The 21128-nt window shown below is 38.4% G+C and overlaps 1 protein-coding gene across 4 annotated transcripts in view; it reads left to right on the forward strand.

Moving 5' to 3' along the window:
• The window catches only part of TUNAR (TCL1 upstream neural differentiation-associated RNA), a 166093-nt gene that overhangs the window by 91445 nt on the left and 53520 nt on the right, over nucleotides 1-21128 (forward strand). For 3 of the 4 annotated variants that reach the window (XM_064659086.1, XM_064659081.1, XM_064659083.1), the window contains one exon: nucleotides 7021-7140. The gene's annotated coding sequence lies outside the window, so the exon portion shown is untranslated. Of the gene's footprint in view, nucleotides 1-6387; nucleotides 6448-7020; nucleotides 7141-21128 lie in introns of all 4 variants that reach the window. The other variant, XM_064659082.1, reaches the window with a different exon arrangement.

The following is a 21128-nucleotide window of genomic DNA, read 5'->3' on the forward strand; positions in this document are numbered from 1 at the left end:
AATTAAAATAGTATCTTTTGAATTTGAGCATAAAGTAGGCTGGGCTGAAGGAGTCATATGGCACAAGGAGACTGTTGCTTTGTCACAGGCATGGAGTATATTGTGGTGGAGAGAGCAAAGCTTTCCTGATGTTGGAACCTACATTAGACAAATCTCATTATTATGGCAGTTGCCACTTCTTTCCCATTGCACTTCACAAAGATCCAGAGGGCCTGTGCTATAACTGTGGGTAGTTTTGACTAATTCTCTTGTGTATTCTTACAAAAGGTTGTTATGACAAAGAGGAATGTTTTTTTTTGAGAAGTGTTTTTCGAGAAGCAGTGGAAGTCATCTCTGCAGAGTGACTCTGACAGGGGCCATGATACTGTGATTCACCTTCCAGAAGGAGAGAGCTACTGCCTGGAGAAAGGATGTCCCACTGCTCCTCTTCTTATCTGCGAATCATCTAGGAGACCAGGGAATTGAGACTCTTCAATGCATTACAATTCTTGTACTCCCTTAATGGGGTCAGTGGCCATACTACCCTTGGCTGAATTTTCTGAGGTTTTGCAGAGGTCTTTGGGCAGAAGTTAAAACTAAATCAATAAAAGGGCAAGACAAGCATCCGTCTGCTTTATCTTGCTAAGTTTATTTCTGATTATCTGACTTTATGAGACCTTTTCACCTCTCCTCCCACTCAAGGCAAATTTGGAGGGTATCAAAGGAGAATAAATCCCTCCAGACCAAAGGGGTTCACTTAGTCTTCATTCTATTTGTTTATAGTTTCCCTAAGTTGCTATGACAGTGTCAAAAAAGAAGATCTACCTAACACTTCTATTTATTTTTTTTCATTTTGAAGAGTAGACAAGTGTGTGTCTGATCACACACTTTCTTCATTCCCTTTGGAGAAAGGCACAGAATAATATTTCTAAATGGAGCTGACTCAAGATTTCTTAGCACCATAAGCAAAACTGACTTTTGCTGCCCACTAGTTTGAGCTTGGGGCTGCTCATGCCATGGGGAAGAAAGAGATAGCAAAAAGGATATGGAAGAAGATGCTGCACAGTGAGATAATGAGCCCTGGAGAGCCAGGCTTGCTGGTTTTACTTCTACAGGAGGAACAGAACACAGGGCTGACCTTTGGGAATGAGACCCACTGCCTCGTTTCCTTAGCAAGACAAGGCACAAGAACCAGCCCACAGAGAGTTTTATAGTGGCTACCATAATTCTGAGCAACTATGAGCATGCACAGGGTCTCCTAAATGTATCCAAGTGGTAGTAACTGATCTAAATATATAAAATGCTTTAAAAAACACAACGAGTGACAAATTCTTAAAGGAAACTTCTTTTGCAATCATACAGTGTTATTTTTATATTCGTTCTTGTTTATGAATTGAAACTACAGTTGTTATCTAGATTATATAAATTCAGTTTTGCTCTGGAAGTTTAATTTTATTTTTTTAAGATGTATGATTTGAAAAGAATATTAGAGTGTTTAAAATTTCCCCTTGAAAAGCCATTCAGATTTTAAAGAGGAGTCACAATTAAATATTGCTGTCAGTTAAAGATGGATAGTAGTTTTTTCATCTTTGCTGAGACTGGATTTTTTTCCTGCAGTCCGGAATACTTGAGTGCTTTGTCTTCTGTGGGGGTGAAGTCCTTTGTTTTCTTACTATAATATATTTTGATGTGGCACCTGCTGCTGTTCTTGGTAGACTTATTCATAATCTAGTTTTACACACAGATCTAATAACGAGTATAGTCTATTTTTTTTCAGTTCTGTTTCATTGTCCATCCCTATTATTTCATATCTTAAGCTGATAGGGCATGAAATTGTCTACCAATTTGCTTGTGCGGTACCTGGTAGACCTGAATTCAAGTGGGATCTCTCAGTATTATGTCCATCATAATTAGCCATTCATGTTGCATCAGCAGGAACAAAGTCTTCTGAAGAACTTGTAGCCCTTTCAGTTATAGACTGACTACCTTATATTTTGTTAATTAGGAAGAGATGTTGCATATCTTTACCGGTAATGCCTTTTTCAGCTGTGCCTGTATAATCTGCTTCTTTCATTTACCTCCTTTTCTCTGCCCTTCTATTCTGCTCTGCATGTCCATTTATCCTCTTCTCAAATAAATAGTTCAGATCTTTCTGTGGTGTATTCCACAAAGTCCCAGCTTACAGCCTTTGTTTGGCTTTTATGCTTGCTTGACTGGACCTTGTGCAATTGGATAAAATCCTGACTGGGTTTAGTAGAATTGCTTGTGGTATAGATTAGGAGAAAACTGGTTTGTTAAGTGTGTAAAGTCACCAAAATTCACTGCAGGATAAGGAAAGGAGTGGTTTAAAAGAAGGTCTGGGTATTTTGAAAAACTTCCAGCAGGTTATTTGATACTTTGATATTTCCAAACACTGTCTAATTTATAAACCAGAATGGCAAAGACGCTTGCAAATGAGAGTGAGGCTCAGAACGAAAAGAATCATTAAGACATTTCAGCTCCTCAGGAAATGAAGACTGCTGAGTGCGTGTGTAAGGATGAGCTTAGAGTTAGAAAGCACAGTTTGTAATCATAGCCTGTGAATTTTTTCTACCTGTATCCCAAATTGCTTGTAATTCACTTAATTTCTCCCATTCTCAGTGGCTATAGAAATGCAAATTCACCTTGTAAAAAATATGATGAAGCACAGCTTTGTTTCTCTTGAAAAGCAGTATAGTATCCATTCGTTGAGAATCAGTTTGCGATTCATGTACTGAAAATACATTTTCTTCTTTTCTTTTCTCCTTCCCATACAAAATATTTGCACTCTTGACGCCTCTTTCATCCTCCTCATGTTCTAGTTGCTTGTCAATACAAAAAGTCTCCGAGTTGGCAATATTTCATGCAGGGCCACTGCACCATCTTCAGCTTCACTGCAATTAATAATCTCCCCTGTCCAGCCCCGTGTTCCTAATGTCAAGCTGGTTTTGCTCAATATGACCACTAAGGTAGCACATACTTCTATGTTGAATCCCACTGCTATTTCTGGAGGTATCTCCCATTAATCAAGGCTACTTTGTTATAGTGCAGCTAATGTTATCACCAAACTTTAAGTACAAAGTTGGAATAATAATGACTCCTGTTTTGTTAAATGAAGTTAACACAGCTGAATAGCTTCCCTGATGGTTTATTATATTAGTCTTTCAGCACATTGACTGATTTGTTTTTATTACCATGAAAGCTTTTGTCTTATGAAAATTACTTAGGACCACAGGTCAATGTTTTTCATGTCACATCTCCATAAGAAGTACATTGCTTCGTTATACTTTGTATTCTGTCGCTGCAACCTGTATGTCACTTAAATTTATTTGTCATGAGACCACTGCCAGGCTGCCATTAGATTGTTAAAGGATATTCAGGAAATGTTGTTGCAGTAACCTTTAGAGGAAGACATATGGAAATGGACTATATCTGTTAATTAACATTTTGATATGCAAGCCTTCTAAAGTATAAGGCCTGGTATGGATCACTACACATGAGCAGAATATTTAGAGGGATGGTGATCCTGTTTTCTTCTGTGGCAACAGATGCTCCAAGTTCAAATTGCCTATCTGTCTATTTAAACTAGGAGACTAAAATGCTAAAGAACAAAAATGAAGTCCATAGAAAGATCAAAATATACGTCTCTCTTCTATCCATCCACGCCAGTCTCCAAAAATAAAATGGCCTGTGATGCTTGTCTGTCTGAACAGTGTTTAAAAATGCAGCTCACAGAAAGAGAACAGATGGCATAAGGAAAGAAGAAAATGTTGATCAGTTTGAGAACCCATGGGAGTAGGTTCTGAGGTGTTTCAGGTTAAGCTGAACCAGGGATCCTAGGCCTTTGACACATCACCCTCCCCTTTGGATAAGGCACTGACAGAGAAGAGCTCACATGCTGTGATTCTTCCCAGACATGTCTTGGGAATAAAAAATTGGTCTGCATGTACACAAACTGAAGCTGGGGAGAAAAGAGCTTTCCTGCCTCAGACACTATGATCTCTAACAAGACCTGTATTTTAAGAGATATTTAGAACATTAATTGTTCATACTTCAGGACTGGTCAGAATTTCTGAAGCTAGAGTTTTTAATGCTGATCCCACAGTATGTACATGAAGATGGCATAATACAGCACTGTTGAAGAAAGAGGCTCACCGCTTTTCTGCTTGCCAAGCTTTCATCTGCATTGGTTTCCTGACATGATTTGGGTGTGGGGCTGCAAAAATTCTTGTGGCAGCATAAAGTAGCATAGGAACATGCTGGGTTTTTGGACGTGGCAGATTGGAGGAACTGTATCTACCAAAACAGATTTAGATTAAAATGGGAGCAGTAGTCCCAACAGGCAGGTGCTGACAACATGGAATAGGGGTAGAGTGAGGTTGAAGCAGGGGCTTGTAGCCCAAGCAAGTATGCTTATTTGAAAATACACATGGATAAGTGTGATATATGTGAAAAGTATAGTGATAGACAATGAAAAGAAATCCATAGGCTAAGGAGGACAGAATTGTTTGCTCTGATGTTGTCCATCAAACCTGGCAAACACCAATTTTGCAAGGTTTGACCTACCTGACCCCACTGTATGTTAGCCAAGAGCTGCAGCACAATCTGAAGAGCCTAAAAAATGGGTAGGAAGCAACTGAATACAAGCTTCTTTCCTGTGAACATTAAGGTAACTGGAGGAAATTGAAAATTTATGGTGAACTCAGACAAAAGACTGATGGCTAAATCAAGCTTTTTGTACTTTCCCAAGCATCAGGTTTCATGGATAACGCTGTGAATTCTGGTTATGTGCATGTGCCTAGGTAGCTATGCTCATAGCATCTCTCCAAGCATTAGCATGTTTTTGTTCTTTTTGGTTATTGCCTGGCACAAACAGTACAAAACAGGTTGCAGGAGCTCTATAATCAAGCTGAAAATATTCAGAGAATGGAGCTGTGGCTTTACATATTTGAGAGTAAAAACTATTGAGAGACCAGAAATATAGGAAGCCAATATAATTATTGTTTCCATGTTCACTGTTGTCTCAGGCAAAAACCAAAACAGAGGCATTAGAAAGAACTGCAGTGTACCTTTCATGCAGGTTGCTTTTCACTACAGTGTATTTCAGCATCTAAAATTACACTGCTGGAAAGGTTCTTCCTACTGAATTTGCTGCTTTCTTTAGAGTTATTCTTTTTCCTTATTGCTTATAAGCTTGAGGCTAACCAGTAATTCTCAAAATTTCTTGCTTTTCTGGAACCAGTTTGCTCTGTGAAGCAAATCTGGATGCCCACAAGTTTTGCTTGAATTTTGGGGTAGCACTAAACCCAGTTTTCACCTGGGCTGGGTAAAATAAAATGCATTGTAATGTAGACATAGAAAAAAAGAAATTGCTTTAAGGAATATTCCAATGCAGTTCACTAACCATTTAGTATTGTTCTACTTTCCTGAGCTTAAATCTCTACTGACATGAATCTTTTATATCTTGCAGTGCAAGTTGTACTACTTGGATAACTAATACAGTTAAAGCAGAGCTTTCATTAGACCTCATAAAGTTTGGAGTTAGTCATGATCTTTGAGCAATTGAGTCTCCATTTTGTGATATTGAAAAGTTTTTATGTTTTAATAAACAAGTATTCTTGAATGTATTCCTTGAATGTATAACTTGATTTTTAAAATAAAAAGTAGTCTGAAACGTGTTTTTGAGACAGTAATTTGCAGTAATTCACCCTTTTCCCCTTTCTATTTGTGGCTCTTAATGTGGGTTTATTAGCACGGGAATTAGAATAATGACATTAAATAAGATAAGCAGACAATGACAGAGAAATAAAAGGGAATTGTGAAAGTCACAGAGGCAGTTCTAACAAAAACGAGGCCAAAGCTTTTCTGTGTATATAATTGTGCCAAATTCAGAACTGTTTATGGAAATTATATATACTGAAATATGGCATGGTTTACCTGGAGTAGAACATAATAAAGTTGTTGAACAGCTTATTTGTTTCAAAAACATACTTGGGGCTACCCTAAAACTAATAACATTTTTAGGCCAAAGTGGTAAAAAATATATTAATTTATTTTGCTTAGAATTCCAAGCTGGTATCTTGATGAACTTCATGAGGTTTCTCCCATCCTAGTTCCTGAGTCTGTTAAGGTCCCCGTGTATTGAAATGTGGCTTGGTATCTGTTGTAACCATCATTCCCTTAAAATAGACGTATGTTAGCCTTGTTTCTAGTCATCAGGGACATCCTCTGACTGCTGTAGTTTTTCCCAGGTGACAGGCAGTAACCTCAGAGTCATGTTGAACACCTCTCTGGACAACCAAAGGAGCCACTTACATTCGAGTATGTCCAGGCTGTGGGCAGCTCCTGGCCTACTGCTCCCCTACTGATGGTTGCCCCTCTTCTTTGCAGACTGTACAAAACACAAAGGTCCAGAAGCAGGCTTTGCCTGTGAAGATAAAGGGAAAAAAGGTATTTAACCTTTCCAGTGCAGGTTTTCTTCTCTGCCCGTCAACACACCCATGTTTTCACTGCAGCTTATTTTTGCAGGCTCGGGGACTTGTAGAATCCCTCTTTATGAAGCCTTTGAGCATCAGATCGTTTTGGCTTTCCTGATTTTGTGGAAAACATGCAGTTGTAATTGTTTTATTCCCTCTTCTTGCTTCCATTCCTTGTACATTCACTTTTTGCATTTTAGCCCTCATCAGTGTCATCAGACTTCCTAAGCCAGCTAACAGTTCACTTTTTACCTGTTTCTGAGATCAAGAAGTGTTTTGCCTGTTAAAAACACCCTATAAATAACATCATCTCTAATGTTTTTTCCCATAAATGGATGGACTGGAAAAGAGGAAACAATCTGAAAGAGAAAATTTCAGTAAAGGCAGTCGGTTTGATAAAATCATAATAAAATGCAAAAGTTATTAACAGAAACTGTGGGGCAACAGTCTTTATCAAAAAATATTTTACTGATGTTGATAAACTGAAATATTTTTTCTTGGTCAATGTCCGTTCTTTGTTAATCTCTTCTCTCCCCACTATCCATAGGGAACGAATACCATGTAACCAGACAGCCATAAACCTTCTGCTGCAGACCACTGATAGGAGTCTACAGACCACCAGTTTGGGAAACCTCTGCTTTACACTTCTAAATGATTCGACATTTGTGTAAGTCAGACACATTCTGGTATTATGTAACAAAATAATTTTATAGCCATGTTCATTGTAACGCTAAGAGGTTCAGACACTGCACGAACTGTTTACTTTTGCAAATTGTCTCTCTAATAATTAGGTGATAAAAAGTGAAAGTGTACGTGAATTCTAGATATGTCCTTAAAATGTGGGTGAAAAGCTATGTGCTGTTTACAGTCTGTTAAAGAAATCCTTGCCACAGTGACACGTGGTTACAAGGTTTGAGCTGGTTTTTTTTTTTTTTGGTTTTTTTTTTTTTTTTTTTGTATGAAACAATATTACTAAATGACTAAGGTCCTATTATACTGGTATTTAAGGTAAGGCTCAGCTGTTCTTACTTAATAATGCAACTGACATGCAGAAAATACTGAGTTGACAAACACTCAGAAAATATTTTATTGTCCTAACCAACTTGAGTATTTCATGCAAAGACAAATACTGGTATTTGACCTTCCTCTGTTGCTCTGCCCTTTTATTACTTCAGAATGAGAGATACTGTGGAAATGCTAAAGTATTACAAGGGGGAAACAATTTGACTAATGTAGGTTGAAGTGTTTTATGAATGGAAACTGAAACACAAGCTATAGAGAAATCACTTAAGTCACTACTGAGATGCATCCATCTCTAGTAATGCATAAAAGTTAATTAACAGTGCAGAGAACTGGAGGCAATTCGGAGAGAAACATTATTAGAGGAGGATGTACAAAGAAAGTGAAATGTCTTTCAGTTTACTGACTGAGGATAGATGAATATCTGCAAATGTCCATAAACGACCTTGACAGCAAGGAGAGAGAGTCTGTTTGGAGATGTTCCTTGGGGTGCTCAGTCTGTGGGAGTAACAGGATAAAAGAACAGGTGATCAGGTTGTGATGTGAAAAATTAAGGCCTTTTCCATCCTAATATCTGGCAGCTATTGAGGGCTGCCACCATACAGCCCATAAATGCAGAAAAGAAAATGTTTTTACTGATTGAACATATCATATATGGCCACCTAATGTAAATTGCGGTTTTCTGTTGTACATATAGCAACTGCAAGTGGAGAACAGAAAAAGCCACTGAGTACTGGATACATTTCAAGACAAGGAATAGTAAAGCCATTGTTTTGTGTATTTAAAGCTAAACTAGAAACTACTGCTTCAAGTATTTTTGAGAACAGTCCTCCTCTCACAAGGAGGCAGACTTAATAATCTTAATAAGTCCTTTTAGACTGTATTTCTTGTTATAGAATGATAGTTTCATAGTGCCAGCCCTGGATAGGCTCAAAAAAGTTATTAACCTCATGCATCTATTTGCACAGACCTTGCTGTTTTCATTCTGGGTTTTTCTTTGTAGGGACACTTGTGCATAGAACACTTGGGAGAAAATAAGTGCTCAATCTGTGCCTGCTCCTGATAGCTGAATTCTCCTATCCTGAGTTTTCTTACCATTTTCCAGATGGATTTGGGATATGGAGTTGGCGAACAGTTACAGGCTACTACTGGTGTAATCAAGGAGAGCTAGGATGGAAGAAAAGCCTCAATCTTCCTTGATTGCATGTCTTCTGCTGCCACTTTCTTCTCTCCTAGATTTTTCAGAATTTTCCTTTGTTGTAGGTTCTCCATGCATGTTATATGAGTTCTCATATCACTGTCAGTATTATGGGACTTTAAAGCTTTAGCCCTATTTCTTCTACTCAAATGGTAAAATGAAATGGATCTTTGCATCTTTAATCAGGTTAAGAATTATTAATATTATAAAAAATCATTTCTATCCCATGATCAGTTAGGCCAGAAGCTCTCTTTCTCTGTTGATATCCAGAATGAAGATTTAATAGTGCTGCCTCTTCTTTTGAATGGTATAGGTGAAACTCAGTAATTAGTCAACCTGTGTTGTTTAAAAAAAATAAAATTGTAAAGATATGACCTTGCTCCTTGCTTGTTTGAACTGAATCCTTGCTGTATGCCTCATTGACTAACCAGGCATTCGAACAGTTCACATACAACTCGCTGATATTTTGATGCGTGACTGAGCTCTACAGATGAAGGTCCAGCAGAACTCCTGGGAAAGTGAGCTCTGTAGCAACTGGAAGCAAAGCTGTATTAGCTGGATCCTTTCACTCAGCCATTGCCCTAGACTGTGTGAGCTGGCAGTCAGTTGGGAAAAGGAGATAGAAATATCTTCTTGAAAATATTTCTACTCAAATGAGTGAGGGTGTAGATCTCCTAGTTACAACAGAGTAAAAATAAAACAAGAGTGAGAGACAGGAGGTAGCAGGAAAACAGCAATTTGAGTTATTGTCACAAGGGAGCATTACACATGGCATCCCATAATGCATGAGTTAATCACAACAACATTCTTTGAAATGAAGTAGAAAAGTAAAGAACATGACAAGTCTTATATTCAAATGCAATAAAATCTTATTTGAAAGTTGTTTACATTTTAAAGAGTAGTAAATTACGAGTAGGTGAAACCGGTCTGTGAAAATTCAAGGAACTTGGCAGAATACAGTGAAATTAATTTGAGGCTGGTTTTAACAGCTGGTATATTTTCCTCCATAAGGTGTCTACTGATTGCAGCAGGCTCCCCCTTGCTGGAGACTGAGTTCTGTGCAGCAGCCCTTAAGAAAGCAGTGCTGGCAAACCAGCCTCAGACATAATGAGGGAGCTTAACTCTCTTTGCACCTTATATAGTTCCTTCATTGGCGTAATTTAGAGAAGTAGTGGTGGAGCACAATCACTGCACTGTTACCTGGACTCTGCAGTAGCATGACAGATTATCACCAAATACCTGTGACACCCAAGGTAGGCCCTCCCAGCAATGTTCCCTACTGCTTCTGACAAGAATATCTTCACTTTGGCAGGCTGTTTTTCTCAGCAAAAAGGGGCCAAGTGGGGCTCCCTGTGGGACTTCCCAACCTTGTGCTAATCTAGAAGTAACCAGGAAAGAGAGAAACAGGAGGAAAGACAAGATCAATAAAATAAATGAGGTGAGGAAGAAAAGCATTAAAGCAACAGAGACAAAGCAATTAAAGCAAAGCAAAAAAAATAAGGACAGAGGGGCAAATCCACTCTCTTGTCCAGGTACGTCCCTGGGGCTTCAGCAGTGCATCCCTGACTGTAATGGATATCCTTGTGGAGCTAAGGCATTCCCTGAAACATGACTTTTGTCATGATGCATGAGAACACCTTCTAGAAAGCAGTTGTGTGATGTATGCTACCCAGCCTTCCCTGAAAAACTGAGACCTTACTGTTGATATGGGTCATGACGTGGTTATGGGTCCTAAGTGCTAAGAGTTACATATACCCTTGAAATTAATTTGGCCATTGTGTACCAAAATCTAATTTATTTCCTCATCATCTCCCAACCATTAAATTGCTAGAGCTGAGTTGTATAAATGCTTTAAAGACAGCTTCTAGTCACTAAGGAATATTGCAGAAAATTTGCCTTCCAAGCATGGTTATGTAACGCCCACTTATTTTAATTAGACTTTAGCTCTCAAAGTCCCACTTTACCTAAGTGGCATGATCCCTGAAACACAGTAGAGATCTGTGATAGCAAATGCAATCTATCTACTCCTTTCAGCAGTGACTTCACCTTTAATATTATGTCTCTCAGGCATGTGAGCCCCAAGCAGCTACTTGCAGTGTTGTCTATTATTAGTGCTTACTCAGAATAGGCCTTGTTCTCTATGAGAAGTGCAAGAAATGTCTGTGTAAGCATTGCACAGCTTTAATTCTCCTACAGAAGAGTGGTCCTCTGGGAGGAAAGTCAAATAAACATCAGCCTAAACTGTACTCCAGGTAGCTGAAAACCAGGAACAGGACCAAACCCAATTATTCACAAAGTGATGCTGATGTTAGTCTTTTCCCAGGAAGATACACCAAGCACAGATAATTTTTTTTTAAAGTAAGTAAATTTCAACTAATTAAAGGTTTCCCTTCCTTCTAGTCTTACTTGAGAACTTTTTGCTGCATTGAAGTCTTCAGCAAGCATGAGAAAGGTGTAGTGATTACATCCATTAACTCCTCTACCCCTGCAGCCAACTACCTCTTCCTCCTATGTTTTCTGGGGTGTGTGCTGTTGCAGAATATGGAGACCTATTTGGCCAGGCACTGAATGAATACAATTTCAGTGTACAAACCAAAAAAGAAAGCCAAATCGTACATTTGTCATATCCTAAAAGGATGATTTGTGTATATATGTGGCGACAATCCATTTCTGTTTTTTGGTCCAGCATTTCTGCACTTCTAACTGAGCGGACCAAACAATTTGTTTCCATGTAATCATGGCAAGCCTACAGGAAATTCCTGATAATTGTGTTATGCTTTGTTACAATGATGAATTACTGCATATGTTTCTGCCATACTCATTAGTCTTACTTTGCAGTCTTCACCCTGCACATGCAGAGATAAATTGGACACTGAGACTAAAAGGCAGTGTCCTCATGAACCATATTGGTTTAAGGTCACCTTTTTTATCTTGCTTTCTGACATCAGCTGCTCTTTTGATTATGAAAATGGGAGACATCGTATGTTTTTCTCTCATTGTCTGATTTAGAGACTGAATACTTTATAGGAAATGCCATCCCCTAGTAAAAAAGCAGAAATTAATTCCAAGAATAAGTACCTTACAAAAAAACAACAACAAAAAATCCAATCCTGCATATAGATAAAACAGTCTTGGAGCAAAAAGGAAATGTGGGCTCTGCCTGGAGAGAAGAGATATAGCTGATAAAAATTCAGGAGTATATAGATTGGTACAGGAACTCAAATAAAGCTGTTTAGGGAAAGGGAATAAGCAAGGCAATAATTGAATGATACAACCCATAGTGAGCATTTGCAGCAGTTTGTTTTACTGAGTGGATTGTTTACGTCTCAGAGCAGTCACTGCAGTCAAGCAGGAAAAGAAATGCAGTCGAGCATCTGCTACATGTCTTCTTTCTCTCAATGGACACTACAGTTTTTGCCAGACATGACACATACACACAAGAGGTATGTTGGGAAGAAGCTCAGAGAGTTTACTCGGTCATCTGGCAATATCTAATCTAAAAGAATAGATAGATAGATAATCTAAAAGAATAGAATAGATAGAACCACCTAATGGATAACCTGTACTTGACATTTGCTACGGTCAATTCCTACAAAAATGCTGCAGTGGAGAAGTTAAAATGAGACTAAATGCACAAAGACCACATGAGTAATAAGATTTTCAGAACTTTTTTTAGGGAATTTGGTTTAGGGAACTGATTTTTATAGAATATTGGGCCATTGGCAAAATTACTGTTTTTTGCTTAGATTCTCTTAATAAAAGGCAACCTCTCTTTTGTCAAACACAGACTGTCAGAAGCTGGATATGTGTTTCTGTGTAGGTATGCTGTCTCATCGCTTCATGGGTCTTTTGTTTCCTGATGTCTCACCCAAGTTGTGGTGATTTTGCAGTAAGAGGGTCAGCACCAAAATGTCTGAATATACCTAAATGTTCAAAGGTTAGTAGCTGATGCCATCTCTGCCCCAAGATTCTGCAGCACAGGCCAGTTCCAGCTTGGAGTGCAGCCAAGTTTGCCATCTACTGAGCTTGCATGAATAAGCTGAGAGGTGTAAATTTTTAGTTCAAATGCTATCCAGTGATAATGCATCTAGATGGCTTGAAAACCCGAGGTAACATAAAATGTGGAGTTAACTTATGACCATCTAAAGCTTTTCATATTGTTATGCCTTAAAATGACCCTTAAGCCCAAAATCACTCTTCTGTAACCCTTTTGAAAGTATTTACTGGTGCTTTCTGCTTGACTGGTTCTGAAGACAGGGTATGCAACACATCCTTGTACTCTTAAGGAATACATATGAATGAGCTTTTGCTATGTTTTTCTTCTGTTAGTCTCCTGAACAATAGGAAGGAAACCATCATAAGCCATTTCTTAAGAGCACTGCATATACTGTGGCAATAGCACAGCCTTTCCAGATAGAGCTGTTCGAACTCCTAAATTTCCAGACATTCAGCTGGAAACTGAGATACCTAAATTTATTATGTAGAAGTCTGTTTGTGGCCTAGAGGCTTGATTCAGTCCCTCCCCCACAGGAACTGCTAGCATTTCAGGTGCCCTAGAGTATGCCGGGCACCTTGACAGCTCTGGGAGACTTATTGCCAGCAGGACAGGCAGGTTATGCTGTTCATCTCAAATGGCATGGGCTCCCTCTGTGTGGGCAATGGATTGAGCCCTCAGTATCAAAGCCCTTATTAGAGTCAATATTAAGATCAGGATTGGAGTCACTGGAGCTGAAGGAGTGATTCAGCTCAGCAGCTGCTGGTTCCCTTGGTTGGGGTGAACTGAATCGTGCTCTAGGTTGCACTGGCTGGATTTCTGCTGGTGGTAGCAGAAGGACGAACAGTGGATGAACTTGTGTGTCCCTCCATGTAGATAACTGTGTTTAGATAGCCTAAACACAAAAATATTTTGAATGGTCAGGAATTAATTTTTAGAATTTAAAAATATAATGGCAGAAGCTTTCTTCCAGAACTGATACAGAGCAAGCAGAGCACCTATATAAGGTTTAAAGGTCTCGTGGGTAAATATTTGTCCTGTGGAAGGTTATAAGGGGAAACAGTTCTTTACCTGGTATACAAAAATTAACATATAAGACAGACCAACTAACAAATTACCTTTCAGGCAGGTTACTAAAGGAAAACAGAGTCTATTGCTTTAAAATAAGATGTTTTTAAAATGCTAAAAGACTCACTAATGATTGGTGGAAGGTTGGCAGAAGTTGAACTGGAACTAGACAGCATCATCACAGTTTTTGACTGCTCTGATCTCAGTAGCTTTGTGGGGCATTTTCCATGATTGCCCATTCCTCATTAATGAAGAGCTAAAAGGGAAAAGGTGTGCTCTTTCTTTCAGTAATAGATTTTCCATGGAGTAAAGGCTGAGCTTTATATGCTGTTTCTGTGCTACAGGGATGGCCTTGTTGTACTGAAGACAGAGGTGCAGTAGCATTCACATGTGCAAAATTTAATTACTCTGATTTATCAAGCAATTATTTTTCCTACTAGTTTTATTTAACTGTGGGAGATCTCATCCTTTCTTTGAGCATAATGAGTGCATTTGCTCCAGGAGGCAATTTGCTATTTACAGATGAATTCTCTTTAACACTGACTTTGCCTTTATTTTTCATTTTCAAATGAAATTACATTCTCAATTTGTTAGTAAATTTGAGTAGTAAATTTCTTAGTATATGAGAACAGTGAATTCTTTACTGCATGATGACAGAGCTTCTGTAGGAAAGTGATTTCCATCCAAACCTTCCTTTTAAAAATAATGATAATCCATACTGGTGGCAGGTGAAAATTTTGAGTTTGAACCAGCAGGCTGGAGAAGGTCTTGTATTCAGAGTTTCTATTTCCTGCATGAGAGCACTTAACTTCTAATCTATAACATAAATTATAATCACCACTTCCATTTTGCAGCCATTTTTCAGTCTTTTGTTTCCAAAATACTTGATATAAATGCCAACATACAAGAGATGGTTTGAATCTCTAAGTGTCTGACTTGCACTAGCTTTTAGTGCACAGTTTCAGCAAGGGGACACCATGTCATCTTGTTACTATTACCTCTGATTAGCACAGTGCTTACTGTATTTACTTGTGATTCTCACTCCCATTTAGAAGCATCTAACTCTTCCTTGCATCATGAGAAGAGCTTGTTTGCACTATCTGTCTCTGGTTTCTCCTGAAGGGTCAGATAAATCAAGGGAGGTGATTCTTATTCTGAAAATATGGGCTCAATGGAGAAGAGGGTTAATTAGTTTGTCCTGCTTCTGCTGTCCTGGGAATAAAGGCAAGAGCCTTCAAAAAGAATCATTACTGATGAACCCTCAGTCACAGAATGGTTGGGCTTATATCAGTCTCAAGATGTGAATTGCATATGTTAAAACTCCAGATTTCTGTGGTGAGGGTCTGGAATCTGACAACAACCCTCACTGGGCTGTGGAAGATGATTCCTTCTGGTTTTGCCTCCATTCCCTGTCTTTCTTTGCACACCAAACCTTTTCCAGTATTTTTTCTATGTTTTTGAAGTATATTCCATTGCAAACTTCTCTTTTCCTCATTTTTAATGTTATATTATCTATTCTAAAATATTGTGCTAAATCGGTCTTTATAATTTCCAATTCATGTGGAGCATTTCATCATGTTCTCCTTTTTACCAAGCCGCCTTCTACTTTTTTGCATCACTGCTTATCACATACATATAGGGCAGCATCTTACAGAGACTGTAACTCAGCTTTTCACTGGATGCATTTCCCACACTCTTAATAGCAGAAAACAGTCTCATTTTCATTAGAAAAACTATCTAATTGGAACAAAAATAATTTGGATACATCAGAAAAAAATCCATGTGGACCATGACAGGAGAGAAAATTCTCTTCACATGGGTTTTTCTTGTTTTCATTCTTGAATGCTTCAGAGTTTTCACTTGATTCATGATGCTAAGATGCGCTTCATGTAGTTGAAATCTAGAATTCACAGGATCTTACAGAGTCACAGGAGGCTGACATTAGAACAGGCCTCTGGTGACTGTGCAGTCCAAATCCCTTCTCAAAGCAGGGTCAACTACAGCAGGTTGTTCGGGGTTGAAGATTCTATAACTCCGCTGGGCAATGTGCTGCAGTATTCAACCTCTGTAAAAGTAAAGGAGTTTTCTTCTGAAGTTTGAACAGAATTTCTTGTATTTTAGTTTGAGACCACTGCTTCTTGTCCCTTCTGAGCCTCCTCTATCGTACTGTTGTACAACACTGTGATCGAAAAGTTCAGTAGTCACTTTGATAGCACCCTGAGTGACTTTTTAATTAATCTATTTGTGATGCCCAGATAGTAAGGCCAGAATAAAACATTAGAACCAGGTAGCTTAATCTCCTTCAGAAAAAAAAAATCATAAAGTCACTGTCAGTAATTTCTGTATGAAGCCAAATAATTATCTGTTGCGATACAATCTATTTCATAGGAAGGGCTTGTATCTCTAAATGCAACTAGAAGAAATTAAGAATCTACAACATCCTCTGATGATTTGTTTAAGTAGTTATCTGCCTTTATGCAAAAATAGAGAGAAAAAACCTGGTAAGTGCACAGAAAATAAAACAGGAAGACACCCCACTTAACCTCAAGCTGTGTCATTTATGCCTAAGCCTTTTTAGATAGGTGTTTGCCTGACTTTTGCCTTGGTAAACTCCAGTGATGGAGACTGGCTGATTTTGTGGACACCTTTGGTGGTCCAAAAGATTTTCTAGGGCCTAGCTTTGAATTTTCTGTGTTGATATTTATGTGTGAAATTTCTTGCTTTGTCCCTAATGTTCATGAAGAATTACTTACTCTCTTCCTTACAGCTACTCTTTGCACATCTGAAAACTTCTAGATTTCCTTTCAGATTTCTATCCTTTGAATTATATGACCCATTCAACCCTTCTCAAAAAACATGTTATTGAATTCTGTCATTCTTTCTGCTCTCTTCTTTCATATGCTGAGGAGCAGTGCTTGTAACTGAAACCTACTCCAGTGGATGCTGCACCAGCTCTTACAGACAGCCTTTCATTTAGGCAGTATGTTTGCTTTTGGCAGTGTTATTGGCACGTGCTCAGATCTGATCCACTTTAATCCTCAGATCTTTTACAGCAGAGCAGATCTGTCATTCCCTATCCTCTATTTGTGTAGTGTAATCTAAGTGTATAACTTTACTTTCTTTTTTCCCCTCTAATATGAATCCTGGTTTTGCAGGAGAGTTCTCTAACCTGTTAGGATTATTTGGAGTTTTAGTCCTAGACCTTTCAGGGCTTGAAACTTCTTCAATTCTGGTATGATTGCCATATTTAACATGTATATTGTATCTATAATGTCATACAAGTGATTTATGAAAATGTTATAATAGAAGATTCTGCAATGTTTTATTTAAAATATCCTTTCATTTTCAATAGAATAGTCTAAAATAGCTGTTGAATCAGCTTCCAGCTCCAAAAGTCATTGAGTATTTGTTAAACCAGGACAACCTATCACAGAAAAGTTAAGTATATACTTACCATACTTTCTTCATGTTTTTCCTTGACACCTGCTAGAGGCTTCTGTCAGAGAAAGGATACTCAGCTCAGTGAAGTTTAATTTTGACTTATAGAATCATAATATCATTTACGATGGAAAAGACCTTTAAGATCATTAAGTATAATCATCAACCCAGCACTGACAAGCCCACCACTAAACCATGTCCCCAAGTGCCACATTCACATGTTTTTTAAATGCTTCCAGGGTCTGCCCACTTTCCTGGGCAGACTGTTCCAGTGCTTGACAACGACAACCCTTTCAGTGAAGAAATTTTCCCCAGCATCCAATCTAAACCTCCCCTGGCACAAGGCCATTTCCTCTCATCCTGTTGCTTGGTACTTGGGAGAAGAGACCAACACCCATCTGGCTATGACCTCCTTTCAGGTAGTTGTAGAGAGCAATAGGTTCCCCACTGAGCCTCCTTTTCTCCAGACTAAACACCCCCAGCTCCCTCAGCTGCTCCTCAGAAGACTTGTGCTCCAGATCCTTCACCCGCTTTGTTGCACTTCCTTGGTCTCACTCCATCACCTCAATGTCTTTTTCGTAGTGAGGGGCCCAAAGCTGAACACAGGAGTTCAGGTATGGCCTCACCAGTGCTGAGTACAGGGAAATAATCTGCTGGTCCTGCTGGCCTCACTATTCCTCATACAAGCCAGGATGACACTGGCCTTCTTGGCCACCTGGGCACACTGCTGGCTTGTGTCCAGCTGGGTGTTGACCAGCACCCCCAGGTCCTTTCCATTGGGCAGTTTTCCAGCCACTCTGCCCCATCTGTAGCACTGCAGGGGGTTGTTGTGACCCAAGTGCAGGACCCAGCACTTGGCCTTGTTGAACCTCATACTGTTGGCCTCGGCTCATCAATCCAGCCTATCCAGATCACTCTGCAGAGCCTTCCTACCCTCCAGCAGAACAACACTCTGCCCCAACCTGGTGTCATCTTTTGAGCAACTACTCCACTTGTGACAGGTTATTTTTGTCTATTTTTCACTGTTACATCTTAACAATTCTGATCCCATAAAAAGAATTAGATTAATTTATATGATTGGGTATTGAAAGGTCCACGCTGGCAGTCACTTATGACTTTTCTGACTTTTAGGTGTTTGTGAATGGTTGGTTTGACTCTTTGTTCCAGGATTTTTCTCGAACTGAAAGTAGGCTGAGTGGTTTTCTCTCCTCTAGCCTATCCCCCCTCTCTTTTCCTTTTTTTATAATTAGATGTAGGAGTGGCCTTTCCAGTTTTGTGGAGCCTTATTTATTTTTGACAAGTTTTCAAAAGATAATCATTTATCATCCCTGGGATAAAAGGCTGGGCGAATGAAAATACCTACAGAGAATTTCCAGTGAGTCTGTCTTAGAACCTCTCATTTACCTGTTTTCCAATCTGCTTGTCACTGTTCTGTTTTTATTACTCATCTCTATTTCTGCAGCTCATTTTCTCAGCTCGTAAGATCACGTTGACATTTTTAGTGAAGACAGAAGCAAAGATGTCATTAACACTGTGACCTTCTCAAGATTCCTGTTGAGGAACAGATCAGCATTTTTCTTAATATTCTAATACTAATAACATAAATATGGAGTATTTTCTCCTATATTTTACTTTCTCAAAAGTTATGTTTTGCCTTTCTCATTATATCCCTAGGCTATTGATACTCCAGGATCAGGATACTTTGTGCCTATGAATTGTCCTTCCTTTAATTTGTTCCTTTTGGTTTTTTTGTTTTAACAGCACTACCAGCTCTCCCCAATTCCTTTTCCACTTTTTACTGACATTATGTAAAAATCTAGCACATCCACTTCCAAGTGTTTATTGTACTCTGTCCTAAGCTCCATGATTTATGGTGTTTGTGTTCTCCTTTCTAACCATCTGAGGCCTGTGAGTTCTGTCATCTATTTCATGGTCACTCTCACAGGTTGCTTTGTAGCTGCACATTCTCAACCAGTTCTTTCAGGCTGGCCAGAAAGATAGTCAGAAGACCTTGTCCTTTACTTGCTTTCTTCACCTTTTATAGAAATAGATATGTCAACATATGAATTTGCTGCCAATTTGTTCATACTACCTTCCTTTCCCAGTGGTTGTCTGGATGATGAAAGAGTCCACCTCAAATCTGTCCTGTGTTATTCATGTTTTTGCTGTTGCCCAGAAAATGCCTCATTCACCTCATCTTTGTGACCAGATCCAAAACACGACTGTATCCTTTTACCTTCAACATTTTAGCAGGTTATTATTCCTTTGTCTCCTGGAATTCAGAATAGTATCAATATACCCTTGAAACACAGAGAAACATGTCCTTTGTTTTATTTTTCACTGAGAGCTGAACACGATATAGAGACTTATTTCTGCTAAATAATTAAATTAGATAGTATTGCAGTGTTCAATTAAGCAGTATTGCAGCTGGTACCTTCTGAATCAAATTATCTGTTGGCATAACTCAAATTACTTCAATAGGGTTTCTTCAGCAGAGGATAACCTATAGTTTCCCCTTGAAAGTAAACAAAAATACATGTGTTTTCTTAAAATCTGAAGTTAAGTTTTGATTTGAATTTAAGAAATCACAAAACATTTGTGACACATTTTCTGACCAATGTAATTATTTCTTTAAATGTTATATCCAGGGTGGTTCATAGGCCATAAATAGTAGTATTTCAGAGGAAAATAAACAAGATTACAAGAGCAAAGGCAAAACACAGAACAAAGAGAATAACTTTTCAGATATTGTGCACACTACATTACAAGGCAGTGAGGATTTCCCTTTTATATGATTAATTTAGATTTTAATAACTAAGTTCTTCTGCAAAACCACAGTCAATTTTTCATCATTAATGTAGAAGTCCAAAAAAAAATGTTCTTTCTAAAGATGAATGAAGAAAAAAAATATAGTATTATTGACTTTCTTATATGATGGACTTACGAAATGGAAATAATATAGAAATTCCTTAGACTGTGACAGGAAATACAAATCATGTGAATGGAAAGGCCGTTGCACTGAAATAAAGACATTTTGGAAGATAATGGGTTCACTACAAAAGGGTCTTCTGTTAAGTATTTCCTATAATTCTGTTATAGGAAGAACAAGAGACAGGCAAAGATGCATGTGGATACATCATGTTTTAATTCACTGGTAGCTGAAGATGTATTAGGGCTGTAGGCAAACTGAATGCAGTGAGGGCTGGAAGGATGGAAAATTCTGTGTCCAACCTGGAGTACTGTTTGTACTGTTTCCTGTTTAGTACAAAATCAAAACAAACCAAGAAAAACCTACGTAACTGAATTACTGATGCTTTCATTCTGATTTAACTTGTTTAGCTAAAGGGGAAAGATTATTCAGCCACAGTGATTAAAGGCATAATACCTAGAAAGATCAATTGTGTCTTCTGGGTCTTAAATGTGATCAGGAAAGGTCTACTAAGTTGTGCAAAGGTGAGTTTGTTTCTCTTACCTTTATACTGTTTCAAATAAATTTTCTTGAGAAGAGGGCATGGTGCCAGGGAGAACATTTTGTGGCTTAAGGTGATCTGTTGACTGGAAGTCTCAGGAACACATGGAAAGGATGACCTAGGAATTAGCACTTACCACGGCTTTGAAACAGGTATTCTCACTCAGTGCTGGTGTCTGGGCTTGTGGGTTTGCACAGCATCGTGGGTTTGTGCAAAGAATTAAAGATTCTTTCCATAAATTCAGTGAGCTGATCTCAAAGATATTTCTCAATGAAAGCAAGAGATTAGCTTTAGTAATGACAGTAGGCCTGAACACACAATCACTTGTATTCCCTTGTATTATTCTATATGGAAATTGCTAAATGTGTCTTGCTGTCAACAGAGGGGAAAAAAAAAAGCCTTTGTTTTCCTGTAAAACCTTCCCCCTCCGCCCTTCTTTTTTTATTTTAATAAAATTTGGGGCTGTA

This window comes from Pseudopipra pipra, chromosome 6 (genome assembly GCF_036250125.1).
Source record: "Pseudopipra pipra isolate bDixPip1 chromosome 6, bDixPip1.hap1, whole genome shotgun sequence".
In the NCBI taxonomy this organism is placed as follows: Eukaryota; Metazoa; Chordata; class Aves; order Passeriformes; family Pipridae; genus Pseudopipra; species Pseudopipra pipra.